Raw genomic sequence first — 21,950 nt, forward strand, 5'->3', positions numbered from 1 at the left:
GCGAGAAGGCCAAAAATCGGTTTCACGATGTCTGATGGTGGGCTACGTTTCCCACCATCGGATGTCGGGAACCTCATTGTAATTCATCAGAATATTATAAAGCTAGCCTGCCAGAGTCATCCCCAACACCCCAACACCCCTCACCGCCCCTCGCTGGATCGTCTGCCCGTGTCAGTGTGATTGCAGACTGATGTGTTTCCCAACAGCATATATAAGGAGTGCATGTGGTGGGCTGTACTTTGAGAGGAACTTGGAGGTGAGTGCACAGAAACATTGTAGTGCGCTTGTGAGGGACACCTGTTGGACACAAGGTTGCGGCAAGTTGGGGGTTGGGTGTGGGGGACAAGGACGACCCTGTGGTTGAGGCGACTTTGGGGGGTGGGGGGCAAAGGTTGCCCTGCGGTTGTGCGTAAGCATGTGCGGGGTGGGGGGCACAGTGGGCAAGGAAAGCGGCCACGCATTAGAGGGCACCTTGTATAATGTGACCATTCCTCAGCAGCTGAGACAGTTCAGGCGCAGCTCCATTGAAATGATTGGAATTGGGCCTCTAGCTTATCTGCCCACTCAAGCAAAGCTGAGGCATCAAAGTGCCACCAAGTGCTTCAGAGATTTTCACCCCTCGGCACAGGCAGCAAACTAATTTAGTGGACTGCAGAACAGTTGGATGACTGGGCATGTTGTACAATCCCCTTGTTAAAGCTGGCTGAGGTGCAGTCACTGGGGGAGGTGCTCACAGCCCCTTACAATGTCATCATCCCGGTTTGGACCAGTCTCCCCCATCGTTCAAGTTAACGGTGCAGCCTTGCAGCACGGGTTAGGAGAATGCCTGCGCCTGAGCCTGAGAGCACAGCATGCAGTCCAGTGGGCAAAGCTGCTGCCAATCAGTCAAGTGGAGTGGGGCGGGGGTGGGTGGGGTTTTGGGCAGCCATGCAGCACACTAAACTCTGGCCATCCAAGTGGTGGCCAGCACTCTCCAGGATGTGTTAAGGGGAATTCAGACTTAACCAAGATAGGACACCCATGCTAATCATGCATCTCTCTCTTTCATCCTGCAGGAGGACTATATCCGGATCATGGAGACTGGTGACCTAGCTGTATGCCACATGGCATACAGAGAGTGAAGACGATGGAGAAGAGAGTGGCTGTGCAAAGGGAGAAGCAGCACTCTCTGGAAGAAGGGGTGCTGGACTCCTGCATATGGCGCTGAAGAGCCACAGCGGGCCATCGCTGGTTGGCACCAAGTGAGACCCAGGGTCTATAGTCACCCCTTTCCATTCCTGCAGATGACCGAGAACCAGTGTCGCTGAAGACTCCGTATGTCTAGGGAACAGGTTGGTCACATCTGCCACCTGCTGCAGGATTTAGTGCCACGGGGACATGGAGGGCATCCACTGCCAGTACTGTGAAAGTGACAGCGCACAATTTCTACACCAGTGGCTCCTTTCAGGGCTCCACAGGTAACCTTTGTGGGATATCACAAGCCTTCACCCACAAATGCATCCATGAGGTCACAGATGCTAGCTTTGTGCATTTAGCCCAGGGCCAGGAGAGCCAGGATGCATGAGTGATTGGATTTGCCCAGATCTTGGGTTTCCCACAGGTGCAAGGTACCAGCGACTGCACTCACGTGGTGCTCAGATCACCATCGCAACAGGCGGTCAACTATGTCAACCGTGAGGGATTCCACACGCTGAATGTGCAGCTGGTGTGCAACCACCACAAACGCATCCTGCAGGTCTGCGTATGGTCTCGAGGGAGTGTCCACGACTCCTACGTTCTCAGTTAGTCTCAGATCCCTGACATTTTCCAGAGTCCACCGAGGCTGCAGGGATGGCTCCTCGGGGACAAGGGCTACCCACGGAGGTCATGGCTGATGACACCCGTGCAGCGGCCTCAGACTGCAGCAGAGCAAAGGTATACTTGGTGGAGCAAACCATTGGGAAGCTGAAAATGAGGTTCTAGTGCCTAGACCAGTCTGTTGGAACCCTGAAATATAGTCCACAGAGGGTGCCACACATCCTCATTGTCTGCTGCACCCTTTACAACCTGGCGTTGCAAAGGGGAGGGGAGCTGGCTGAGGAGGAGATGCAGGAGCTGGAGGTCTCCTCCGATGAGCACGAAGCCAATGGGGATGAGAGTGAGGAGGTCCTCAAAAGCAACGATGACAGGGATGAGGCCCTCGCATTGGCTAGATGAGACAAGCACGCGTGGGAGGCCCTCATGGCTGCTAGATTTGTGAAGCATGATGACGACCTGCAGCAAGGAAACACCATAGATCCTGACATTGCATCTGCAAATGTTTCAGTCCAGTCTGGCTTATGGCTGCGCACATACCCTCTGTGAGAATGCTCCTGTCATGGAGACACAGTGGCGGCCCCAACAGTCACTTGATCACAGGAGGATGGTGACGACATGCCGTGAGGACACTCCTCTGAGAATGTCTGTCTGGCTGAGGGCAGCTCGCATGTGCTCTGTGATCAGGGTTATATCATAGAGACAGAGCCCTGAAACTTTAAAAGCATCTGATCCTTTGTCCGCCTTTGGCACTTGAATTCTTCAGGAGAACAGCGTCACTGGTCACAGATGCTGAAGATTTGGGGGCCAACCCCAGGTTAAAAGGTGCTGAGAGCACACAGAGAGAATGATGGAACTCTGTGATGCCTGCCCGTGACATCCTGGCTGCAATGAGAAGCACCATCGAGGTGCAAGCATCAGTAATGTTTCTAGTGAGTGTGAGGCTGGACCATCACTTTGGTCTGAAGTCTGCACAAAGCACAGGGAAGAGATACCTTTATCTTGTGCAGAAAGGTTTCACATCTGAGTGACATGAACACTGCTCATCATAACAAGGAGATGTAGACAGGGAGACATTCTTGGGAGCTTATTTACAATAGTGAACATTATTTATAAGTGATCAACACCCATGCCCACGCTGAGCAATTACATCTCCCTAACCCTGCAACTACATCTTGGGGGACCCCCAGACATCCACAACAGAGGTGGAGCAGCCTGCTGACGACCTTCCACAAGTGGTAACTGTTGCTAGATCAATTATTAATTTTAAAACTAAGATTGATAGATCTTTGTTGGACCAGGTAATATGTGTACTTCAAAGAACCCACTTACATGAATTGCCAGTAGGAAGTGCTGTCTGTGATGACCATGGCTGGAATCCTCTGGAGGGCTGAGACCTGGAGAGCCCCGGCCTGCTTTTGGGGTTCTGCTCTGTAGCAGTGACACCCTCCTCGGCCTGGAGTTGCTGAGGTCACAGGAAGAGGGGAATTGGATGGGCCAGACACTCCCAGAGTCACCTGGGTGGATGAACCTGGGAGATACACCTGATGATCCTCCTCCCTATGGGTGCCCAAGGACCCCTGGCTGACTCCTTGGGGAGAAGGGGAAGCTGGAGTGAGATCAAGCTGCCTGGCACCCCTCTCGTGTGCACACTGTTGGAAGCCAACTATGGCATCAGTGATGGAGTTCAGCCTGCAAAGCAGTGCAGGAGCGACATCCTGGCCCAAGGTCTCCATAGTGGCCACCATCCTGCCAGTGTTGACCTCAATGCATTGGCATGCTGGCGCTATCACCTCAGTCTGAAGGCGGACAGACTCCTCCATCGTGCCTTGTAATCTGAGGAGTGCAGCAGATGTCCCTTCCTGATGTTCCCGAGCTTGCCTTTGCAGCTCCAGCAACTGTCACATGACCTAGTCCACAGGCTCGACATCTGACTCGGAGTCAGCAAATTTCTGGCCTCCAGCAGTCCCCTGGGTTCTGGACACCTGGGAAGTCCCTGCCTCTGCCTGCTGTGGATCAGAAAGTGTGATGTGCTTGCCAGATTGTGATCCTAAGGCTACTCTAAGGCTAGGTCTCACTGAGGTGTGTGTGTCTGCGCTGGTGGAGGGTGTGGGTGAGCGTTGTGATGGGACTTCAAGGAGGATGACTTCAGATTCCTATTGTGATGCTTCGTCAGGGCTTGATTGAGGCCCTGGGTCATGAGCTCTGTCGGCTGTTTGGCAGATCTGTCTGAAAGCCAGGGGAGATAATTATTCCATGGCAGCAGCCTGTGAAACAGGACACATCACTCACGGCATGGTTGTCTGATGGATGTTGCACTGCTGGATCCTCACTTGGTAGAGCAGTGTCGATCTCACCGTCAGCACAGGACTCGTCCTGATCCTCACCGGCCAGCAGGATTTCAGAAAACAGCTGTTTTCAAAGTCCATGATGTCAGGCATTCCTTCACCTGTCTGCAATAGCTCCCTGTTGTTGTGTGCCAGCTTGCCCTACATGATTAGAGATGGAGAGAGTGTAAGCAGCTTCCTGCCTTGCCAGATGATAAGTACGCCTGGCATGTGTGGGTGGTGAGTGGTCTGATGGACCAGATGAGGACAAGGAAGGCCTGTGTGAGAGAGTGAATGGTGATGTCCCTTGAACTGGCAGTGAGTGAGGGCCCTGTGGATGTGTGATGGGTTTGTCAGTGTGTGAGTTGAGAGTGATGAGAAGAGCGGCTTACCCTGGTAGAACAAAGGAGATTATTCATCCTCTTGTGGCATCGGGTGGCTGTCCATTTTTGCAGGGAGTTGGCACTGACCACCACTGCCACTGCATCCCAAGCCAGTTTGGTGATGTTGCTGCCCATCCTATAGACAAAGCTGGGTAGAGGACATCATGGCAAGCCTCCACTGCTCAAAGATGCTCAAGTGACACATCATTGAACCTAGGAGCTGCAGCCTTTTTGCCTTTCAGGGCCATTCTTCTTGCAGCAGTCAAGGGCTGGAAGCACTGAGAGATGTGCACGCAGCTGGACTTTAAGTATGGTGCCCGGCATGATGAAGCAGAGAGCCGATTTTGTGGTGGGCAAATGAAAGCCTGACCACCATGGAAACGTTTCCAGGAGGCATAATTAATGCGGCGGGTTTGGGACGATACAGTGTGAAAAGCCACCATTGTGGCCGGCAGGTAAAACATTGTTTTACTCGCCCGCTCCTGCACTTAGTGCAAATCTGGGATGATTCTGCCCTATATTTTTTAATTTAGGGTAAAATGAAGGGGGCCATGTGACCTATGCTGAAGTCTGCCTGACCGCAGGCCTGGGTGATGGGGCTGCTAAAGCTTAAAGGATGGCATTGATTTCTTTACTGGGGAAAGGTGTATGGTATTCACAGTAGCAGATGATGGTGAAAGCAGCAGTGATGCTGGTGGACAGACCATCTGTCTCCAATTCCCAGGGAAGTGTTAAAAACATCAAGTTGTAAACAGTACACATTAAATTGTCCATTTCAGTTCAGAATAGAATAGGGTTGTGGTCTAAAGGATAGCTGCTACTCAACGTTTCTATCTGGATACAAGACCTATATGATTCATGTTGCTATGGAAAAAGGTGCAGAGGAAGCCATTTTAAAGATTGGCTTACATGCTTTCCTAAAATATCACTGAATATCACAGACAGGGGGGTTAGTCTGCCAATACCGGGAAGTCTCTATAGCTCACAGTGTCGGATTGTGGGTGAAGGCTTGAGTTTGGATTGAAAATTCCAAATTTGTGAGTTAAAATGAAGCTCAAAGATGCACCTAGTTTGCGCTAGAGGTTTATCTCCAATAATCCTGTCACTGTGAGGGACAGTTCTGCGGTTAGAATTTATCAGACTAACAAAAGAAAAGAACAGAAGTAACCCCTCGGAATCCAAGGATCATTTTGGAATGAGTCTGGGGGCATTGAATGTCTACTCTAAGGGCAGTGTAAAGCACATCTGTGAAGTGTAATTTCTCGGTTGTGCTAAAAGTAAATAAGGGGAAGGTTCTGTTCGGTGGTTTAAAGTTGCCTACAAAAATAGTGGGCAGAAATATTTGCTTGGCGCAGTCGCACAATAGTTTGGTCAGTGAGCACACGCCCGCCGACAGTTAAAAGGCCTGTTAAGACCATTAAGTTATCAATTAACGTAAATATTTTGCTGCACATCCAACCTAATGGTTGATGGGCAGGTGAAAAGGCCAAGCGGCCTTTGCAATTTTTTTTTGGAAACCTCATCCACGGGTGGGATGAGGTTTCCAAAAGCAAATAAAAACAAAATAAAAATTTTAATTTTTCATTAATAACATGTCCCTGCTCATGTGACAGAATCATCACATTTTTATTGTCTTTATTATTTTTTTTATACCTCTTCACCTCCCTAAGGCAGCTCTGTGCCTCAGGGAGATTATGCAGCACTCACTTGCGTGCATACATGAAGTTCGCACTCAGCCGGCTCACATTCACCTCCCGCACCCACTCCACACCACCACCCCACCCCCCCCACCGCCCCCTCCCGGCCCCCCTCACCCCTCTTCCCGCCGCACAGGCAGCACTCAGCACTACCCTCACATTCACGCTGGGCCGGCCTTAATCAGTCTGCCAGCGTAAAATTGCGGTGCAGTACCAATCGCGGGCAGCGGTCGGCCTCCCGACTGCCCCCGCTGAGCCCGCCTGCCAGGGGAAAAATTCTGCTCACTAAATAATGCTTTTAGTCTGTCGTTACAAAATTAGTCTTAAAACATGAAATCTTCTCGTGTTATCCTTTCAACTATAAACTGGAGAGTTCCGAGGTCGCGACAGGGATCAGAATTTTTACAGCATTGGAGGTTTGTACGACTGATCTCTACTTTGGAACTGTGATATATCAGATCAGCTTGGATGCTGTTTATCTTGTTTTATTTTGGACCTCATACATGGACCAAGATGACAAGCAGCAGCAACAGCACCAACAATAGCAGCAATAGCAGCAGCAACAGGCTGCCCCTCACAGACTTCTGCTCCACAGGAGAGGGGAAATGAACAGAGAACTGCAACTTTTAGAAGGCCATACCCACAGCACACAGTGTATAGGCAGAAGATATGTTTTCTCAGCATGTTGAAACACTAGTGTCTCATGCCAGGTGTTGACAGACATTTGCAGTTTGCTGGAATAAGACCTGCTGCAACGAAGGTTAAGGAGTGATTTGATCAAAGATATTAAGGAGACAGATTGGGTAGATTGCAAGAAACTATTTTTGCTGGCTGGGGTGTCTAAGAGATGGAGATATCTTCTAAAAAATAAAGTCAGGCCTTTCAGGGGAGACATTATAAAGCAGCTCTACCCGCAAAAGATGCTAAAATTTTGGAATTGCCTTCCACAAACAGCCACTGTTTCTAGCTCAATTGTTAATTTTAAACCTAACATTAATAGATTTTTGTTGGACCAGATAATGTGTACTTCAAAGAACCCACTTACAAGTAGCACTTACTTGCCAGTAGGAAGTGAATAGGCACAGGTAAATCCTCAAAAAAAGGAACATTTCAATTTCTACCTGACCTGAAGAAGCAATTGAGCAAAACTCCATCACATCAATCTGACATTGCAAAATACGTTATTTAATGCTGAGCACTTTATTTCCACACTTGAATGGATCCCAATACGGCTAAAAGTCACAACATAAGGACATTCAAGTAGCTAAAGCTTAAGAGCTGCTACACGTCAAAAACTAACACATTTACTAATGGTTGACCCCCTCTTCAATAAAAAAGCATGATTACATTGACATAACTTCAAAAGTATTTGTTGAGCATGGCTTCCATTTTGCAACCACCTGTGGATTCACAATTATTTTCAAAAACCAGACCTACAGTTCCAACTGGCCCTGAAATTAAAAATGCTGTTTTCATCTTGGACAAAATCATATAAGTAATTGTATATGGTAGTTGAGCACCTCCTTTATTCATCAGCTAAATTTATTTGAAATATGGAGCTACTGCCTTTCCAGTAGAGCTAAAAAAATATTTGATAGAAGTATCTGGTTTGCTTATTTATCTTGCATATCCATGTAGCTGTTCAATTGTAGAGTTTCAACATCGAGCAATCAATAACCTCTAAGTACATCTCCAAAAAAATCAATAACAATGTTCAAAATCACAAATGCATTCACTTTGCAGATGATTTCAACTTGGGGGGTGGGGCAGTGGAATCAGAGGGGACAGCTCAGAAATTACAGATTGAGCTTGCCAACTATGGGAGTGGACAGAACAGTGGCAGATGAAATTTAATAAAGGTAAATCTAAAGTACTGCTCGTTGAAATGACAAATGGACAATACAAAAACGATCTGTCATAGCGTGTGGCATTTCACCATCCCTGCTGAAGAAATATGAATCAACAAAATCTCCTGCAGCAAAATCATTCAACTGCTCTTAATTGTAGTTATTAAAGGAGATTATTGAACCTTTATTTTGAGAAGGAAATTCTAACTCTTCATTTCATCAGGCTGGAGTTCACTCCCAGGTTTTCTGGCAAAGTAACCTACAATTTATATTTTCACTGGATTGATTCACTTTTTCTTAAAATCCAGGTACCTGCTTCAGAGCTCCACTGACATTTTGTAATTTTCTGTATTTTGTCATATATAATTTATATAATTGGAACATCTAAATGGCTGGCAGTAACATGCAATAATAGCAATCGTGGGGTTTTCAAGCCCTCAGCTCTATCTTGGTGATAGATCTTTTGTCCTTGGATGCTTCTCAGTTTAGCATTGATTTTGTTTTGTCAAGGCACATTTTATCTTGCTGTCTGATATAATCAGCTGGGAAATTTGAATTCAGTTAATTAAATATATCTGGGATATAAAACTGTATCAGCAATGGTGACCATGTAATTACTGGATTGCTGTTAAAAAAACCATCTGGTTCTTTAATGTCCTTTAGGGAAGGAAATCTCCGTCCTTATCCAGTCTGAACGAGATGTGACTCCAGCAATATACGGCAATTTTAACTGCCCTCTGAAATGGTCCAGCAAGCCACTTAGTGGAACTGTACCACTAACACAACGGCAAAAATATTCAATCATTACTTAGCTTCAGTGTTTACCAGGGTGACAGATTAAATGGACATGATATTGGAAAACGAGATTAGATGTTGTATATCCACACAAAATGAAAACGGAAAAATATTAAACAAACGAATTAAACTCAAAGAGGTTAAACCCCCTTCTCTTGCAAAAGAATCTAAAAAAAATTGGAGGCAATATTATATATATTTAATAATTCATTTGAAAAAGATGTAGTGTCAGAGGACTAGCGGGTAGCTAGAGTTATGTCTGTAATTAAGAAGGGAGATAGAACTTATCGAGGAAACTATAGACCAGTCAACTTAACACTGGTGGTAGGAAAAATAATGGAATCCCTACTAAAGGACAAAAATACAGCAATGAATAGTCAACGTGGTTTCAAAAGAAAACATGTTGCTTGACCAATCTCATTAAATTCTTTGAAGGAGGTAAAAGTGAGAGTAGGCAAGGATAATTCAGTAAATGTAATTTATGCACATTTCCAAAAGATCTCCGATAAGTTAACATAAGCTCTTCACCACCTTCTTAATTAGGGAAGGAAAATGAACATTGACCTGCTCAGCGATGCTCACATCCCATGAATGAATAAGAAAATAAACATTTCTTCAGGTGTTCCTGCAACTTTAGAAACTTTGTTGGTCTTTTGGGCACAAAGGATCAGTGTCTTTGTCTTTCTTTTTAAATGTCTAATCTTCTGAATATTTCAATTAATACTTTGCAACACAGGAAGTTTAAATTTCTATTTTGTCTCTACGCCTGGTGCTGTTTTCTGCCAATGCACAACAGAAGTACAATTCCATTATAAATGTCAAGGTGTTCATTTTTGAGTTGGTTATTGAATGTTTTGCTTCAATATTTAACTATAATCCAAGCAAATGATTAAATGCTAGAGCAATTATTTGATATAAATAAGGTTCCAAGCATTACACAGCCTTCAAATGTGTTCTTGATGTAGAAGACTGTATATTCAATACAGCTGTAGAACATTTTTAATTACATGTTAATACTTGTTGCCAGTCAATTAGATCATTCATTTTGATTAGGATGTATGTATTACAGCCCTATAATTCACTGGAGCCTTAATGCACTAAGAAATTCACTTACTATTGTTATTCATTTACTATAGTTATTGGTATTGCCAAATTTAGCTGCTGCTAAATGGCTTCCTGCAGCTATTTCATCAAGTTGTATCCAAAAAAAAACACATGACACTGTATCAAGTTAAAGCTAAATGATACACGTTGATTTCTATGTAATCCAGTCTAAAATAAATGTACACTGAACACATGTTGCTAGAGTGTATATTAGGGTTCATACATGGGTTATTACAATAACTATGCTACAAATTCTTCATCTTTCTGGTGAAAAGTGAAACATCATTCTTAGGTGAAGGCACATGCACCTTAAAGATTGGCAGCTGCAACTTTTTTATCACTGCCTGGTCTGCTTTTACTTGTTGGTAAATTGTCATATATGTAAACATTGCTTTAGAATCTTAAATTAAGCAATTTATTAAAAGAATGCACTATGCTATATTTTGTTTCTCTTGTAGCAGATCTAGACTTCATACTCAACAGTTAAGTAGATATATATTATATAATCACAGAACAAACAAAGCAATGACTTGCAAACCACATATCATATTTCCATTTCTCCACCTTTCCTCCCGGCAGTAATCTGTGATATTTACAATGTGCCATTTTTGCAGGAACTACCATTATTAAAGCAGAGTCATACGGCCTCGAAACATTAACTTTGTTTCTATCTCCACAGATGCTGTCAGACATGCTGAGTTTTTCCAGCATTTTCTGTTTTTATTTATTGTTAAAGCAGTAATAGAAAAACCATAATCATAACATTATTAAATTTATTCAGTGTATTCTATGTCAGCTATTTCTTCTACTGGGTTAGTGCAAACTAAAAATCATCATAAATTACTGTAGTCTGCTGATTCAAGATGAAAAAGTAAGTGGTGCTAAATTTCCACTTGGATGTGTCAGTTGCAAAGGAAGTGACTTGGTCCATTGTATTTGTTCTGGCTCGTAGTTATATTGGGCCCAAACTTGCTCAAAAAAAAATAGTGTATGTGAAACAAACACTGTTAATAATATATAAATTGTTCCGCAATTCAGGATATTAAGGATACCCCATGTGTTGAAATGTTCAGCTTAATATTTTTTAGTTCATTCATGGGATGTGGTCTTTGCTGGCTGGGCCAGCATTTATTACCCATTCCTAGTTGCCCTTGAGAAGTTGCTGGTGAGGTGCCTTCTTGAACTGCTGTAGTACATGTGGTGTAGGTACACTTAGAGTGCTGTTAGGGAGGGAGCTCCAGGGTCTTGACAGTGAAGGAACGGCAATATATTTCCAAGTGAGTGACTTGGAGGGGAACTTCCAGGGGGCAGTGTTCCCATCAATCTGTTACCCTTGTCCTTCTAGATGGTGGTGGTCATGGGTTTGGAAGGTGCTTTCTAAGGAGCCTTGGTGAATTCCTGCAGTGCATCATGTAGATGGTACTCACTGTTGCTACTGTGTGTTGGTGGTGGAGGGAGTGAATGTTTGTGGATGGGATGCTAATCAAGCGGGTTGCTTTGTCCTGGACGGTGTCAAGCTTCTTGAGTGTTGTGGGAGCTGCACTCATCCAGGCAAGTGGGGAGTATTCCATCACACTCCTGACTTGTGCCTTGTAGTTGGTGTACAGGCTTTGTGGAGTCAGGACGTGAGTTACGTCTCACATGATTCCTCAAGAGTACAAGACTACTCTTGTAGTCACAGTATTTATATGGCTACTCCAGTTGAGTTCCTGGCCAATCAGGGTATTGATTGTGGGGGATTGAGTGATGGTAATTATGGATTCTCCTTCCTTCAGGTGGTAAATTGTTTTAGAGATTTTAAAAATGTTACAGCAAGTGGCATGGCAGCTATTTCCACATACTTATGCAAGGCAATGTTATTTTCTGCCTTTCTGATGTCAGTACAAACCTCCAAATTCCACCAGCAACTTAGCACAGTGCTTTCACCAAAACTGGCCTGAGCATAAGTAAGTCAAAAGCATCTCAACAGCAATGTGATAAGTAGCCTATTAAATAGCCTCAGATGAGGGTTTATCTTGTCTCCTAACACAGGTTGCTTCAGGAATCAATAAGAAAGATATCCTCTACACATTCTTTGGGCAATTTTAGTATTTGTGCATTGACTTGGCCTGTTGGCAACAGTGACATCATGATTTTGTTCTTTCAATGTCTTTGGGTGCACACAGTGGGCACACCTTCATGCACCCACTTCAGTCACCTCACACCACACGAGCTGCATGGGAAGCAGCCAGTGGCCCCTCCTGCACTTCAACTCTGTATAACTGGGCCTGCATAACAAATGAATGAATTTCAAGGCCTAAAATTTTAGTTATTGAGAACAAAATGATGAAACACTTTTTTTTCTAACGCATATTTCCTGTGATTCATTTGGGCCATCAACAAATGGTGAAATGGTTTCAGGTTTGAATAGAGTTTTACTGCTATAAATATAACTTTTGTATTTCCTTTACAAATGTCATGTCCCTAAGACATGAAAGAGATCATAAATTGTTTAAATCAAACCTTAGTGTTTTGCTTTTTTAAAAAGTAGATTTTACGGAACCAAAAGATGTCTGCTACAGGTCACATGATTCACAAGTTGACTACAGTTTCTAGAAATTTCCAGCAATTATAGGACAAAAGCTTAACCCTCATCCTTGTGGAATCTCACATATCTCATTGTGAGGATACATTACAATCATTAAATCAGGGTCCATTAGACGTCCCACCTCTTCAGCCTGGACTATAAGAAAGGGGTAGCCATCAAAACTTATTATACCTTCAAAGGTGCTGAAAGCCACCATTTATCTCCTAAGGTGAACAATGGATTTTGACCAGAGGCATAGAAACTGCTTGCCTACAACTGATCATTAATGTGTAATATCATATGGTCTAAGCTTCTGGCCTTTGGAAAGTTTTAATATTACATTTCTAGATTTGCAACCCAGTCTGCTGTTTAAACTCCAGCCTGTAAACATCAAAGCAGGACTCCAGGCTGATCATGAGTCTACGCCTCCTTGAACCCTGTTTCTCTGGAAGATTCCTACAATCACCAGCTAAGCAGACCAAACCTCTGTTTGCCATGTTGCTGCGTTACAATCAGCTTTAAAGGGATTCTGCTAAATCCTTCTTCAGCTAGCTGAATTGTAGCTGCTCCACAAAGGAACCCTCTGATTTGCTGGACTCTGGACATCAAGTGAACTAATATCCGCATCTCTGGTGTTTTTTCTTTAAGTTATCGGTAGCTGTAAAAACCTCTCTTTCCTATCTTCTTATTGTGTGCATGTACAAAGATTGTGACCATTCCCTGGGTCTGAATGTGTGAATAAACTATACTTCTGAATTAACCCTAAAGAGAGTTTGCTACGAGTCAGTTTAAAAATTGGCCTCATAAACAGAGGGTTTGGGGAAACATGCCACAGCCTAGATTAAAAATTAAAACACCCTTGCTTACGGACAGGTGGCCAAAAAAAAAACAGAGTTCAGTCTTACCTCCCCCCCCTGCCTGTAACAGAAATATTTTGATATGGATATCCAATAAATAATTAAATAAGAAATTGTGACTTGTTAGAGAGGAAAAGCTTCACAAGAATGGTCCCAGGAATGAAGAATTTCAGTTACCTCTGAGGGGTTTGGACAGAGTAGATAGGGAAAATCTATTCCCATTGTTGGAAGGATCCAGAACAAAAGGATTCAGATTCAAGAGTAGCAATGGCGACACGAGGAAAACCTTTCTCACAGAGCGAGTGGTTAGGATCTGGAATGCACTGTCTGACAGTGTGGTGGAAGCAGGTTCACCAAGGCATTGTAGAGAGAATTAGTTTATTTTCTGATAGGGAAGAATGTGCAGAACTACAGAGAAAAGGCAGGGGAGCAGCACTAGGTAAATTGCTCCTACAGAGAGCTGGTGCAGACATGATAGGCTGAATGGCCTTCCATGCTGTAACAATCCTGATACCGTGATTTTGTGATTATATTGTTTTGATTTTTTAATTTTGTTTAAACCTTAGTTTGGACTCTAGAAATTTCATTTGCAGGAAAAAAAGCAAGCACTTTTAAATTCATTTTTCGAGTGACTGATTGATTCAATTAGTTCATCAACAAATCTTAATGGATAAATGTTTACATCATGGAGAAGGTCACCCAATAAAATTTAAGGATGGAGAAAGAAACAAAGGAAAGACAGAGAAGGAAATAGGGTGAATTAGAGTCAAATCAGGCACAGGAAGATAAATAGGGGAGAATGAAAGATTGGATTAAAGAGTCAGAAAGGAAAAGAAAGGCAAAAGAAAGAAAAAGGAATTTAATAAAGCCCTAAGAACAGTTTTCTAACTTCGGGAATAATACCTTATAGCTTCAATTGCCATACATGACCCAATGTATAAGACAACCCCATTTTTGTGGCCCTAAAACTCATGTTTTTGCATATGCTCAGTGTATAAGTTGACCTGCCTTTTCAGCCACGACATCCAATACTTGCATTAGTAGTCAGCCTCAATGTTTCTGTCCACAAATGCATGTTCCACTAATTAGTACCTTATAACTGAGTGTAAGGGATCAAGCAGGTGATATGGGCTGTGTTGCAAAAGTAGGCAGAGTTGAAGATGCGGCCACTCTTTGCACTGAAAGCAAGTAACATTTCAAAATGGTGACCACCCATACCCACACCAGCATTTTGTTTTTATACTCGGTGTATAAGTCGTCCCCATTCCTGGAGGAATTTTCGACATTGAAGGAACTCCCTATTTGGCTGAAGAGGTTGCATGACAGTATAGAAACATAAATTTCTTCTTTAAACTTCCTTTGTGGCAAGCTTATTTCATTTAAACAGTGAAAATGCAGCAATTTCTTGAAGTTTCACAGGAAGGCTGAGGGCAAGCTGCCATTTTTATGAGATTAACAATGGAGCGATACAAATCGTCCGGCAACTTGTGGCAATTAATAGCTAATGGGGCATCTCTTCCTCACCACAAATTAGTGTTATTTAAACACTAATGACATGTATGTGTTAAACTTGCCACCATTTCCCACCAAATTCTGACCCAATGGTTTTCAAGTGTTGACATAAATACATGCCTCAAAATTGTAATACAAGTAGGATGGGAAATGCACAACACATGCAAAGTTTTTAATCTAACATTAGTAGACAGGCAAACTCTTTACTATGATTCATGTTGTACTTTCAGAAATATTTGGCAAAATCTTACTTGAGGCAAAGCTAATTAAACTAACATCGATGGCAATCCATGGTTAGGGCATAGAAGAGGAGAAGAATAATTATTATACTAGAAAATTCTCAAAGGGTGGAAACTTATGCCCCCCTCCATGCCAAGTTTGGTGATGGGAGGCATTTAAAATGGTGGGGAGGTTGGTGGCTGGGGCCTCATCCACCTTCTCACTTCCATCCCAAATAGGTCTGTGATGGGAAGGCCCGTGAATGGTCCTGCCCTTGATTGAGACCCTTAAGTGGCCAATTAATAGCCACTTAAGGACATCATCCTGCCACTGCAGCTATCAATCCAACAGAGCTTGGCCTAAATAGCCAAGTGGTTATGGTACTGGGTTTATAACCCCAAGATCAAGAGTTCAAATCTCACAATGGCAAACAATGTAACTTCATCTGAAACAGATGGAAATGTGTTTGTACTCGAAAGAGTTACAAAGCTTTAAGGCTTGGCCTAAATGGCCAAGTGGTTATAGTACTGAGTTTATAACCCCAAGATCAAGAGTTCAAATCTCACAATGGTAAAACTATGAAACAATGTAACTTCATCTGAAACAGATGGAAACAGGTTTACTCAAAAGAGTATCAAGAGTTCAAATCTCACAATAGCAAACTATGAAACAATGTAACTTCATCTGAAACAGATGGAAACAGGTTTGTACTCGAAAGAGTTACAACAGCACAGGTTTTGAGTTCTGGTATGATAGCCAAGTGGTTATGGTACTGGGCTTGTAACCCCAAGATCAAGAGTTCAAATCTCACAATGGCAAACTATGAAACAATGTAACTTCATCTGAAACAGATGGAAACGGGTTTGTACTCGAAAGAGTTACATCTTAGCTTGGCCTAAATAGCCAAGGGGTTATGGTACTGGGTTTGTAACCCTAAGATCAAGAGTTCAAATCTCACAATGGCAAACTATGAAACAATGTAACTTCATCTGAAACAGATGGAAACAGGTTTACTCAAAAGAGTATCAAGAGTTCAAATCTCACAATGGCAAAACTATCAAGAGTATCAATCCAACAGCGGGCAGGGACTCACCAAGTGGGAGCATGACAAGTAAACCCTGGAGTTTTTGCTTCTGGGCTCCCAGGAGGGGTCCTCGTTCAATGGCATTCTGCATTCGGGAAGTGGGGGGGGGGACCCACTGAGTGCCAAACCATGCTCTTGCTCCTGAGACCCTCCCCATTGATCCCCACTCTGCAAACCAACCCCCCCCCCATCCTCCCCCAACCCCACACCCCTTCAGCCATCACTCACCTCTGGCATGGAATCCTTGACCTGGGTGGGTGTTGTACCTGCAGCAGGCACCACTTCCCAGGTATCACTGCCAATCAACGGAGCTTCTGGCCTCTGATTGATTAGCAGCTCTTAGATAGAGGGTCTTCAGCCCCCGGGGTCCTTAATCCCGGGTGCAGGGCTGCCCACGACCTCCTAAGTGCCAGAGTGGCAGAAGATGTGGCGACCTACCTGAAAAAAGGCAATGCAGGGGTCTCACTAGCTCTGCAGTCAGCAGCCAAGATCCTGTCGCCTCCACAAGATCCACCTATGATGCATAGTACCACACTGGGGAGGTTTGCTGAGTGAAGTAACCACAAGAATCAGCGTTAGGTCCATTATTACTTATTACTTACATAATAACCTGATGCAAAAATCAACTGCTAAATTTGCAGACAATACTAAAAAGAGAGCAGCCAAAATAGTTTTGCTGCTGGACTTATATCAATTGTACAATTGGAAAGACAATTTGCAAATTAAGTGCAGTACTGACAACTATAAGGGGGAGAATTTTACCAGCCTCCCAGACGGCAGGATTACAGCTGGCTTGGAGGGGCGGGCGAGAGAGGTGTTAAATCAGGGGGAGCCGGGTGATTGTCTTCCCAACATGGTCCTGCCATTAGAGCATTGCATTGGCTGGAGTTTTCCTTGCCCGCCGGCATTCGAGTGTATCCAGTGACTTGAGCGGACAATATGGCACGATTGGTTTCGCAAAGGCACGAAACCAGTTTGTGATTGTCCATTTAGCCCGCTGATGGCAGGTTGCATTTACTGCCAAAGGATGTTTTGAATTGCATTGTAATACATCCGCATATCATTATTTGGCCAGCCCACCAGAGTAATCTGCACCCCCCCTCACCAGCTGGATCATCCGTCCACTTTTTCATGCCGACGTGTTTCACAACAGCACAGGAATGACGTCCACCTGGCGGGCTGCACTTTGCTTGGGACTTCGAGGTTTGTTTACCAAACTTGCTTCAGGCAGTACTCGCAGTCATCAGCACCAGGCTTCATATACAGCACCACGTTATTTTTAGGGGGGCTCAAGGGCAGATCTCTACCTACCAGATCAGCCATAAGTGGGTGGCTTTTCAATGGCTGCAGGGCTAGGGCTTACTTGGCGAAGGGGGAGAATTGGCCTCAGGCAAGGGAAGAGGCTTCAGGGTGAGGGCTGTACTGGGGAAGGTGGGTAACCCAGGGTGTGTGCGGGGGCATAGGTTGATCTGTGCAAGTGGCCTCAAGATGGTGAGGGCTGAGGAGTCAGTCTCCAGAGGAGATGAGGCCAGATGGAGATGTGAGGGTTTGTGTGAGAGTGAGTCATGATGTCCCTTGAGCTGGCAGTGAGTGAGATGCCAGTGAATGTGTGATGAGCTTGAGTGTGTGAGTTTAGTGAGGAGATGGTTTCCACACCCTGGCTGCATGGGTGAAATCATTCATCCTCTGTCTGCATTGGATGGCCAACCTCTTCTGTGCAACAGTAGCACTGACCACCACTGCCATCACCTACCAAGCTTGGTTGGTCATGTCTCAGCCCAACCTGTGGCTAGAGCGAGGGTAGAGGACATCGCAGCAGGCCTTCACGCTGTCCAAAAGGCATTCCAGTGATGCATCACTAAACCTGGGGGGCTGCAGTTCTTTGCCTTTCGTTGATATCTTCCCTGCAGTAGTCCTCAGATGGAAGCAATGGGATATGTACTGGGCTTTAAATATGGTACCCAGCGTGATGAAGCAGCGAGGTGATACGCCATCATACAGTGGGCGAATGAGAGCCCACCCACCATCAGAACGCCGTGTATCCTGGGAACGCATAACTAATGCAGTGGGTTTGGGATGATACAGCGTGAAAACCCACCATTGCGGCTGGTGGGTAAAACATCATTTTTTCCAAACCGCTACCACACAGTGCAAATCTGGCACAATACCACTCATTGACCGCAAGACTGGCTTCTGACTGGCTTCCTGCCTTAAGTACATGGCAAGCAAATTTAAAATTGAATGACCCTCTTAATTGGACTATTCTTGATCATCAGCGAAGTAATGGAAAGGGTCGTCAACAGTGCTATCAAGTGGCACGTATTCAGCAATAACCTGCTCACTGACGCTCAGTTTGAGTTCTGCTGGGGCCACTCAGCTCCTGACCTTATTATAGCTTTGGTTCAAACACGGACAAAGGAGTTGAGCTCAAGGGGTGAGATGAGAGTGACTGCCCTTGTCATCAAGGCAGCATTTGACTGAGGCCAGGATTTTCCATGCCTGCTGGCATCGGTCCGATTTGGTGCTGTGAGTGGGCAATTTGGCGAGAAGGCCAAAAATCAGTATCACAACATTGTGAAACCTGTTTGCAATTGTCCGTTCCACTCGCCGAAGGCCAATGGATGCCAGGACCTCATTTGAATACATCAGTATATTGTGAAAATTGTCCAGCCAATTGAACTCATCCCCTGCAGTTGAGTCACCTGCCCATATTGGCGTGATTGCAGGCTAATGTGTTTCAAAACAGCATATAAAAGGCATGCACTTGGCAGGCTGCACTATGAGGGGAACTTGGAGGTGACTACACCCCTCGGGCACAGACTGCAAATTAATGAGCTTTCAGTGGACCACAGGACAATTGGACGACTGGGCACATTGTACAATGTCTTTGTTAAAGCTGGCTGTGGAGCAGTCACTGGCGAAGGCGCTCACAGCCCCTTGCAAGGTCATCATTCCGGTTTGAACCAGTCTCTCCCATGGTTCAGGCTAACAGTGCAGCCTTGCAGCGTGGGTTAGGAGAATGCCTGTGCCTGAGCTGAGAGCACAGCATGCAGTCCAATGGGTAAAGCTGCCACCAATCAGTCGGATGGGGTGGAAGTGGGTGGGGTTTCAGGCAGCCATGCAGCGCACTTATCTCTAGCCATCCAAGTGGTGGCCAGCGTTCTCTGGGATGAATTAAGGGGCCTTCAGACTTAACCAAGAGACATTCTTAGTATACCCATTCAAACCACGTGTCTGTCTTTCATCCTGCAGGAGGAGTACATCAGGATCATGGAGCCTGGTGAACTAGCTGCGTACCTCGTGGTGTACAGAGATTGAAGACAACAGAGAAGAGAACGACGGAGGCGCACAGGGAGGAGCAGTACCCTCAGGAAGAAGGGGCGGCTGGGGGTCCCATACACACCACCAAAGAGCCACAGCAGCCATTGCTGGTCGGTGCCTAGCTAGACCCCGGGTCTATAGACGCCACCTTTCATTCCTGCAGGTGACTGAGAATCAGTGTCACTGAAGACTGTGTATGTCTAGGGAACAGGTCAGACAAATCTGACACCTACTGCAGAACTTGGTGCCATAGGGGACATGGAGGGCCTCCACTGCCAGTGGCTGTGAAAATTACCATGGCGCCAAATTTCTATCCCAGTGGCTCCTTTGAGGGCTCCACAGGTGACCTCTGTGGGATATCACAAGCCTCCACCCACAAATGCATCCATGAGGTCACGAATGTCATGTTCGCGAGGAGACACAATTTTGTACTCTCCGCCCGGGACCAGCTCAGCTAAGATGCAAGAGTGATTGGACTTGCCCAGATCTCAGGTTTCCCACAGGTGCAGGGTGCCATCAACTGCATTCATGTGGTGCTCAGATCTCCATCATAACACGCAGTCAATTATGTCAACCGCAAGGAATTCTATTCGCTGAATGTTCAGCTGGTGTGCGGCCACCATAAATGCATCCTGCAGGTCTGCGCATGATTTCTAGGGGTTGTCCATGACTCCTACATTCTCAGTTGGTCACAGATTCCTGACATCTTCCAGGGTCCACAGAAGCTGCAGGGATGGCTCCTCAGGGACAAGGGCTACCCGCAGACGCCCTGGCTGATGACACCCGCGTGGCGGCCTCAGACTGCAGCAGAGTGAAGGTATAATGAGGCTCATGGTGCAACTTGCAACTTGGTGGAGCAGACCATTGGGATACTGAAAATGAGGTTCCAGTGCCTGGACTGGTCTGGTGGAGCCTTGCAATATAGTCCACAGAGGGTATCACGTATCCTCATTTTCTGCTGTGCTCTTTAAAACCTGGCGCCACTATGGGGAGACGAGCTGGCTGAGAAGGAGATGGAGGAGCTGCACATCTCCTCTGATGAGGAGGATGCGAACGGGGACAGGGGTGAGGAGGTCCTCGACGGCGACGATGATGGCAATGCGGCCATCACACTGGCGAGACAAGGCAGGCACATTTGGGAGACCCTTTTAGCTGCTAGATTTGTGGAGGATGATGACAATATGCAGTGACGAAACATCATAGATCCGTATATTGCATCTGTGAACTTTTAACTCCAGTCTGGCTAATGACAGCGAACATACGCTCTATGATAATGCTCCTGTCATGGAGACACAGTGGAGGTCCTAATAGTCGCTCGATTGCAGGAGGATGATGACAACAAGCAGGTCAAAGGCTGGGGATTCTGTAGAGAGTAACTCACCTCCTGACTGACCAATGCCTGTGCACCATCTACAAGGCACAAGTCAGGAGCATGATGGAATTCTCTCCACTTGCCTGGATGAGTACACCACCACCTACAGGTTCCCCTCCAAGGCACCCACTATCCTGACTTGGAAATATATCACCGTTCTTTCAACGTCGCTGGGTCAAAATCCTGGAACTTCCTTCCTTACAGCACTGTGAGTGTATCTATATCACATGGACTGCAGCAAATCAAGAAGGCAGCTCACCACCGCCTTCTCAAGGGCAAGTAAGGATGGGCAATAAGTATTGGTCTTGCTAGCGACACCCACATCCTGTGAAAGAATTTTTAAAAACGAGCCATTTACTATGTCAGACAACAGATTAACCCTCCGTCACCAGGTGCAGTGATCAGTGCAGAGGTGTGCAGGGGCCTTGGAGCCTACAAGTAGGATGCCTAACTTTTAAAAAACATTAAAATTGCCCTGATGGAGGGACCTTTGACCAATTTGGCAGGTTGTCGGGGCTGTCTTCACTGCCCGCAGCCCACTCATTATATAAAAACCCTCTGCCGGGTTAGAAGGCCATCAGCTGAATGCAGGCAGCCTCCCAGTGGTAGCCCAGGAGAGGGGGAATTTTTTATATAAAAAGTGGGCTGCAGGCAGTGAAGACAGCCCCCACAGCCTGCCAATTTGGTTAAAGGTCCCTCTATCAGGGCAGTTTTAATGTTTTTTAAAAGTTAGGCATCCTACGTGTAGGCTCCAAGGCCCCTGCACACCTCAGCACTGGTCACTGCACCTGATGGCGCTGCTGGACCTCTGAGTTGGCCGGCAGACCTACGGGGCAGATACTTGTCCTGTGTTCATTCATTTTTTACCATAGCCTTAAGTGGGACCACTGGCATCATCTTGCAGCTTTCTTGAAACCTTCCTCAGTCTTTGTCTCAGTGTTTTCCACCCATCTGATTTGTCTTCTTCATTTTCTGTTTTTACTCTCAATTTCTCCTTCAGTTGTTGCCAGGTCAAGGCTGTTGGGCCTTTTGATTCCAAAACTTCTATTCTTGATTGAACCCAATCATTTGT

The sequence above is a fragment of the Carcharodon carcharias genome, chromosome 11 (assembly GCF_017639515.1).
Source record: "Carcharodon carcharias isolate sCarCar2 chromosome 11, sCarCar2.pri, whole genome shotgun sequence".
Lineage (NCBI taxonomy): Eukaryota > Metazoa > Chordata > Chondrichthyes > Lamniformes > Lamnidae > Carcharodon > Carcharodon carcharias.